This window comes from Callorhinus ursinus, unplaced genomic scaffold (genome assembly GCF_003265705.2).
Source record: "Callorhinus ursinus isolate GAN/ISIS: 27379988/994484 unplaced genomic scaffold, GSC_fseal_2.0 scaffold30, whole genome shotgun sequence".
Lineage (NCBI taxonomy): Eukaryota > Metazoa > Chordata > Mammalia > Carnivora > Otariidae > Callorhinus > Callorhinus ursinus.
Genome location: NW_027397092.1, coordinates 13,306,615 through 13,314,998, shown reverse-complemented (window position 1 = coordinate 13,314,998; position 8,384 = coordinate 13,306,615). Strand labels below are relative to the sequence as shown.

Sequence of the window (8,384 nt, the reverse complement as noted above, 5' to 3'; positions counted from 1 at the left end):
GTCTGGTTTTTGCAATTCTGATGGGTATTGTAGTTTCCACCGATGTTTTAACATGTCAGCAGAAATGGAATGGTTTAAAACAACTCTAATTTACCTTACAATTCTGAGGATCAGAAATCCAAAATCAGTCTCTCTGGGCTAAAATCAAGGTGTCAGCAGGACTCCATTCCTTTCTGGAAGCTCAAGGGAAGAATCTGTTTCCTTGCCTTTTCCTGTTTGTGGAGGCTGTTGGTGTTCCTTGGAGCATGGCCCCTTTCTCCATTTTCAAAATCAGCAACGTATTATCTACAAATTCCCCTCTCACTTTGCCTTCCCTGCCTTCTGCTTATGAAGACCTTTGTAATTACACGAGGGTCATCCAGATAACTCAGGATAGTCTCCCCATCTCAGGAGTCTTTCTGCCATGTAAGGCCACATAGTCACACATTCCAGGGATTCATCTGGGGGCCCATTATTCTGTCCACCGTAGAAGTAAAGTTTTTTTTACCACCTTCAAGAGAGTAGTAAAAACCTCTCTCTCTTTCCCCTACACACACACACACACACACACACACACACACACACACACACACTCTCTCTCTCTCTGTTGGTTCAGTTTCTCTGAAGAACCCTAATACCTGTGCTTTTATTTTCATTCATTTCCAGGCCACAACACAATATTTTAAAGGGCCACCTGATGTTATACAAAAGGATGGTTTCTGGGTTTTCTCTAGATATAACTGCAAAATATCCATTTCAGCTGGGGACGTTCACATGGAATCAGAATCCAGGCTCCGTGGTTCATAATGCTGTCTGTTTTCTTACCCAAGACCTTGTAAACACTAACTTCCTGGGTTGTGAAAGGAGAGGTTAAATGAGCCTTCTTACCTCTTGTGAGATTCTTCTGGCAGCCAAGGCACCAACCTGGGGTTCCAGATTGCAGATCCAATCTGCTCCATATGAATGATACTTTGGCTGCATTGTGCTGCCTCAAGCCAATCTTTCAATCATTTTATTCTCTAATCCAGTTTGTTCGGCTGTACCTGGCTAATTTACCTTCTCATTTCCATATCAGCAGCCAATTATGTGGATCGCTCCACTTTAGCCAAAAGATTTAGGTCAATTTATAGTTTTAAAGGTAGCTAAAGCCAAATCAAATCACAGCTGAGGCTCATGGTTATATTTCAACATTTGAAGTGCTGTTAGGAAAAAAAAAAAGCACAGAGCCCTTTTGACAGATGGAAACAAGGCAATGACTAAAAACAGAGCAGAGAGTGTGTTGATGATTTTTTTTAAAAAGCCAAATTGTCTAAGAAATGTTTCTAAATTGAGTGCTTTAAATAGAAAACAATCCATCAAATCAATTGAGTGACTGCAAATGTTGCCAACTCCTTGTCATTTTTACCAACTGAGAACCAACGGATTAAATTAGGAAGACCATATAAATATTATAGCTTCATGGATATTAAAAATAGACTTGAGAGAAATGATCACAAGGGCGATTTTGAACTCAGATTGAATGAGACACTGGGCAGATGACAGAGATGCCGTGAGTTGCAGAGCATGCATTTGAGTTTGTTGGGAAAGAATGGTGGTGAATGAACCATAGGGAACAATGAAATGGAAGGGGAAATTCAGAGAGTGGGGGACGAAAGTTTAGAGTTTTCTCTACAGGAGGCTGGCAAAGTGATTAAAATGGTCAAGATATTGTACATCTCCACATACACGAATCTGATCGGCTACACCATGCATTTTAACATTTATTGGAACTTTGTATTTCTAATTTCAAATACAAAATTGGTATTTCTAATACATATAGGAATCATATTCCACATCAGATACCATGTGGGATTTTTCTTCTTTCACTCCCACTTTGCAATGTTGCATGACTCTCATTTCCTGATAAGGACACTGGAGAGCATGCAAAGAGAGGATTCATATTAGAAAACTGATTTTTCAGACTAACACAAGTCAGGTACTCCATGAATCTGCTTCTAAATAAACCTGCAAGTTCCTAGCACCTGGCGGATGAAGAGTGAAGCAGAAATGAATACAGTTTCATTTAGCTCGGAAGACAAATTTAATTGAGAATACTCTTATTTGCTGAGTGTTCAAAGTCAAGGTCATTAATGCACCAATACTGCACAAATGTTAAAACAGATTTGCTCTTTTTAGCCCTGAAAACAAAGTTGTTTCTGAATTTGTATGCAGAACTTCACATTGTTCCCCACTTCAAGGGTGCAGGTTAGAAATTGAGAAAGAAAATAACCTAGGGCATGTTTTCAAAAAATTTTCTCTTTCTTACAATCAGTAGAAGCCTTTTTCAAACAAACGCTTATATCGACCACCAGAGAGTAATAGGCTGAAAGCCAAGCTCTCTGGTTGAAACAGTAGGTGGAAACCCAAGAGCCAAGCTCCTTCTTCCTCTTTACCCTTTGCAAGAGGCCCAGTGACATCTCTTTGGGGTCCTGGGCTTTCAGTATCACAGCCTAACTAATCCTGGAGTAGTCTAGGGGGTAAATTCCCAAAACAAAGAAAAAATATGAAAATTTTTGTGCATGCAATGAACCTGTTTGGGAAGAAGGAGACCTACTTGTAATTTGCCACTGCACTCAGCACGGAGTCGGCCTGTGATTCTCTTTCCCTCTTCCTCTGCCCCTCCCCCTGATCTCTCGTTCTTTAGGTAAATAAAGAAAATCCTTAAAAAAAATTTTAACTATCACAGCACAGCAACCTTTATTCTAATTCCTTTATTTATTCATTCAGTTGTGTTTGCTGAGTCCTACCCTATGCTAGGTACTCTCCTAGACGCTCAGGATACAGAAGAAAACAAGACTAACTGGGTCTTTCCTTTCATGGAGATCAGAGTCCAGACAAGAAAAAACACAAGAGGTTTTGCCTACTGATTAGGAATTTTGGCTGAAGACTGTGAAAAACATGAGATAATTATCCTGCTATTCCCAAGAGAAGTGCTTGGTTTTTTGCAGTTATAAGCACATAATATATAATATGTGAAATCACTTCCTTCAAAGTTGACTAAGAAAACTCAGATGTCTTAGAATGGCCTAAAATTTTCAGAATGTTTATACCGTATGGCATTCAAGGAATATGATTTTCATCCTTACGATATTTCTATCTAGATAAGTTAAATATTTCAACTGGCTATAAATGTCTAAATACATTATCTGCTTAGCTAAATTGCTGCCAGTGCTCTGGGAAGCCATAAAATGTTCCCATTGCTTGTCCTGTAAATGGATGATGGCCAAAAGACTATCATTCCATTTGGATCTCATGTGTTTCTCTGTGAAGACAGTGTGGCCTGAGAGCATGACTTGGCTAATGGTCTCACACAAAAATGCCTGGGGGCAATTCTGTGAGTGGTCTCACTCTGCCTTCTTTGTGGAATATGGCTTCGTGCTTCAGGCAGGGCTCCTGATCAACTTTCCAAAAGGGAGGCTCGACTTCTCAAGAATGAAGAGGATTAATTCAAGCTAGTAAACTTCCAGAGCTTAAGGAATTCAGATGGCTTATGTTTAAAATATGACTTATGAGCTATGGGACCATAGATAAGCGGCTTCATTTCTCTGTGATTCAGTTTGCTAATTTGTAAATTATAGACAAAATAGTTCCTATCTCGTTAGATTATTGTGACTAAATAGAATAATGTATGTTAAGAAACAAGAGTAATTCCGTCACTCAATATGTTCAATTATATATAATATATATACATATACACTTGCTTCTATATTCTAGTATTTATATAAACATGTAGATATATGCACTATATGTATTTATACATGTATATTCATAGTGTACATGAATAATTCAAGTATATCAAAATGAACATTTATTCTCTTCCACTGTTATTCTAAAATTTATTTAATGGGATATTTCCCTGGGTAATATCTCTCTTTCTGAATAGACCCCATCTTTAAAAAATTTGTTGGCCATTCTAAGTCCCAAACAAGCTTCAGTTTAGAGATTAGGGTATACAGTTCCAGACAGAGGTATCGAAACTCTGCATTTGATGTAAGATCAAATCTTCACCTCTGCGCCAGCTGAGGTCTTAACAGCAAGACACGCAAGAAAAGTAAGGAGATGTGCATGGATCTGTACCCTGAATTTATAGAGTGGATTACAGAGTTTACAAGTACCTGCTTCACAGAGTGGTGATAAAGTAGAAGGGATCCAACTAACGAAAATAGTTGTGCATTGAGCCTCTCCTTTGTCACTGGGACCCAGGGTTTCACAGGCATGTGAAGAAGACCTAGCCGATCGTAGGTACTTCATAAAGAGTAATTCCTGCCTCTCTTCTAGATCTTCCTTCTAGTTTTCTCCCTAAGCTTTCTAGAAGATTGTGTAGCAGGAATTCGTCAACGAGAAAACTCTCTACTTACCCAAATGTATTTGTAATCATAAACAAACGTTGGAATGTCCAAGACTGAAGTAATTCATTTACTTCTCAGTATTCAGAAGTAGTTCCTTTCCTTTTGCTTTTCCCCCTTTCTTTTATAAACAAGTTATAAGAACCTACCTAAAGTATTTCTTCTCTGTTACTCTAAAGATCATATAAAGACCAGAAACAGAAATGTTACTTACAATTGTTCCTCCCTAACAGCTCTGCTTGTGTTCTTGTCTAGGAGTTGTCTATAAATGCTCATCTCCTTACAATACTGTAATTAGTGTATGTATGCCACTCATAATCTTCTCCCTGTTGCTCCACAGTCATCATAATTATCTTTATAATGGCTGGCTGACACCTCATTAGATACAAGATTCTGCCTTCCCTTTCTGTTGGCTACTTTGAGTCTTTCATTTTTATTCTGTTACAAAATATTAACATTTTATTCTTTTATTGGATTAATGTCTTTTAGACACAATTCATAGACATGGTATTACTGGGAATTTCCTTTCTCTGGGAATGGTTTTTCTATGTTGTCATCAGAAACTGCAAGGTGTCCAACAATACAGTCTACCTTCAGTAGACCAGATAAATCTTCTGTGTTTATTAAGGTCAATATTTTAAACTTGTGCTGTCAAAAGTCACCCTACGTTAAGACAGATGACCCAGAGAAACAACCAAGAGTCATACTGGCACTCACTACTGAAGTAGTGGGAAGTGGGAAGTAGCCACTTCTTCTTTGGGTGACTCCTAGAAATAATGAAGATCCTCTCCCGTAAGCTTACAGGTGACCCTGTATGAAGGAAGCAGGGAGAACAGGGACAGATGGCGGTGGGTGGCATGGTCTTATCTATATTTCCTTCCTGGTTCAGCCTCCATGGAAAGTTTTTTGAAGGAATTAAAAGTGTGTGTATCCTAGGGAAAATGTCCACAGCATGTTTATGAAAGATCACTCTGGTAAGCTCTTGGCAAGCCTTAAGGATCATAGTTGTCATCTTTGCCTATCCTTCTTAGTCTGGAGAAGATGGATGATGATAAAGTTACTCATCTACAAGAGTTCAGTTTTCTCCATAAACACAGCTGTGTTGTGAGTTAAGCAAACTCAATATGTGAAAATTCGGAATGACTGAAAAATAAACTAAAGATGATTATTTGCACCATAAGAGAATTCCGTGCTTTATAAATGATTCATTATGGAATTATTTTGTATAGTGAGGTCTCTTAATGATCCTGAAATGTAATTCTGTTTATAGGCATGTGATTTTCATACAAGTTTTTAAAGCCTCATTAATTGCATACGGAAAGGTATAACCACACTGACAATTCGACCTTCTCTTTTGTAAAAGATTGCTTGTTTTTCCAAAGGCAGATCAGTTTTGGGTCATATGTGTGTGTGCATGTGTGTGTGTGTGTGTATGTGATTTAGATGTGAACTTGGAATTTAACTTTCCCATTAAGTTGGCTTTTTAGAAAAATAACTCGTATTATTTCAATGCTAATTAAAATAATTTTGCCTAATTCTAGAAAGTAATACTACAGACATTACATTAGTAAGGATATGGTTTGTAGTCACATCACTTGTGTTTCCAACACAGTGCTGCGTCTAGGAGTACTTTACACCCGGGCGTGGGATGGAGACCAGGCGTGAGGTAAGTGGACTACACTGTCTGAAAGGCTTGAATGATTTCACCGCTTTCGAGTAGACAAGCAGATTCCATTTCTCACAAATCAGCTTCGGAGTATGTGATTACTTGCCAGACTAGTAAGTGAATTTAAACCTGGCAGAAGCCAGGAGATAGAATCAGGTAATGAGCAGCTAAAAAGAATGTAGAAACATTCACAGTCAAACTTCACGGGATGGGAGGGAGCATAGACAGATATTGTGAAGTGTTGCTGGAAGCAAAAGAATGACCATTTACAGCTTCAAAGGGAAAAATAAACAAAAATGCAATAGCTAAGACACCGTCTTTGGGGTGATCCGTGGTGGACGTTTTGAGGGCAGCTGACCCGCAGCCTGCGCGCCCCGGACCGCCTCCTGTGGAAGCCTGAGCCGGCCGTCTTTCTCCCTTTGTCTCATAACCATGTCCACCAACGAGAATGCTAATTCACCAGCTGCCCGCCTTAACAGATTCAAGAACAAGGGGAAAGACAGTACAGAAACGAGGCGGCGCCTAATAGAAGTTAATGTGGAGCTGAGGAAAGCTAAGAAGGATGACCAGATGCTGAAAAGGAGAAACGTAAGCGCGTTTCCTGATGAGGCTACCTCTCCACTACAGGAAAACCGCAACAACCAGGGCACTGTAAATTGGTCTGTTGATGACACTGTCAAAGGCATAAATAGCAACAATTTGGAAAGCCAGCTCCAGGCTACTCAAGCTGCTAGGAAACTGCTTTCTAGGGAAAAATAGCCCCCCATAGACAACATAATCTGGGCTGGTTTGATTCCAAAATTTGTGTCCTTCTTGGGCAGAACTGATTGTAGTCCCATTCAGTTTGAATCTGCTTGGGCTCTCACTAACATTGTTTCTGGGGCATCAGAACAGACCAAGGCTGTGGTAGATGGAGGTGCTATCCCAGCATTCATTTCTCTGTTGGCATCTTCCCATGCCCACATCAGTGAACAAGCTGTATGGGCTCTAGGAAACATTGCAGGTGATGGTTCAGTTTTTCGAGACTTGGTTATCAAGTATGGTGCAGTTGACCCACTATTGGCTCTCCTTGCAGTTCCTGATATGTCATCTTTAGCATGTGGTTACTTATGTAACCTTACTTGGACACTTTCAAACCTTTGTCGCAACAAGAATCCTGCCCCCCCCCCATTAGATGCTGTTGAGCAGATTCTTCCTACCTGCATCATGATGATCCAGAAGTATTGGCAGATACCTGCTGGGCCATTTCCTACTTTACAGATGGTCCAAATGAACGGATTGAAATGGTTGTGAAAACAGGAGTTGTGCCCCAGCTTGTGAAGCTTCTAGGAGCTACTGAATTGCCCATTGTGACTCCTGCGCTAAGAGCCATAGGAAATATTGTCACTGGGACAGATGAACAGACTCAGGTTGTAATAGATGCAGGAGCACTTGCTGTTTTTCCCAGTCTCCTAATGAACCCCAAAACTAACATTCAGAAGGAAGCTACGTGGACAAAGTCAAACATCACAGCTGGTGGCCAGGACCAGATACAGCAAGTTGTGAATCATGGATCAGTCCCATTCCTCGTTGGTGTTCTCTCTAAGGCAGACTTTAAGACACAAAAGGAAGCTGTCTGGGCTGTGACCAACTATACCAAGTGGTGGGACAGTTGGACAGACTGTATACCTCGTTCATTGTGGCATAATAGAACCATTGATGAACCTCTTAACTGCAAAAGACACCGAAATTATTCTGGTTATTCTGGATGCCATTTCAAACATCTTTCAGCCAGCTGAGAAACTAGGTGAAACTGAGAAACTTAGTATAATGATTGAAGAATGTGGAGGTTTGGACAAAATTGAAGCTCTACAAAACCATGAAAATGAGTCTGTGTACAAAGCTTCATTAAACTTGATTGAGAAGTATTTCTCTGTAGAGGAAGAGGAAGATCAGAATGTTGTGCCAGAATCTACCTCTGAGGGCTATACGTTCCAAGTTCAGGATGGCACTCCCGGGACTTTTAACTTTTAGATTGTACAGCTGAGGCAGAAAGTTGTTTGTTGTGTACTCTGTTTGGTAGAAGTCTGTCTCACTGTTTCTCTACTAAGAACTCTTTTTAAATGTGTTTTGTTATCGTAGCACTTTTTACAACGAAACTCTACTTGACCAGTTCCAAACTGTACAACCTGTATGAAGCGCCCCCTCTCAGTGGGTTTCTTATTTCTATGTGGAATCTCCTCTCTTGCAGTGTCCTGTAAATAAAGATTAAATTCCACTCTTTTCTTTAAAAAAATATGCAATAGCTAAAAACCATGCATTTACTCAAACATTGGAAGAAGAGAGAAATGGGGTGTAGCTTAAGCAAACTAAGC

General features: G+C 39.8%; 1 pseudogene; it reads left to right on the top strand.

Moving 5' to 3' along the window:
• The first annotated feature begins 6,445 nt into the window (after window positions 1-6,445).
• On the top strand, window positions 6,446-8,089 carry LOC112815100 (importin subunit alpha-1 pseudogene; annotated as a pseudogene).
• Window positions 8,090-8,384: the final 295 nt, after the last annotated feature.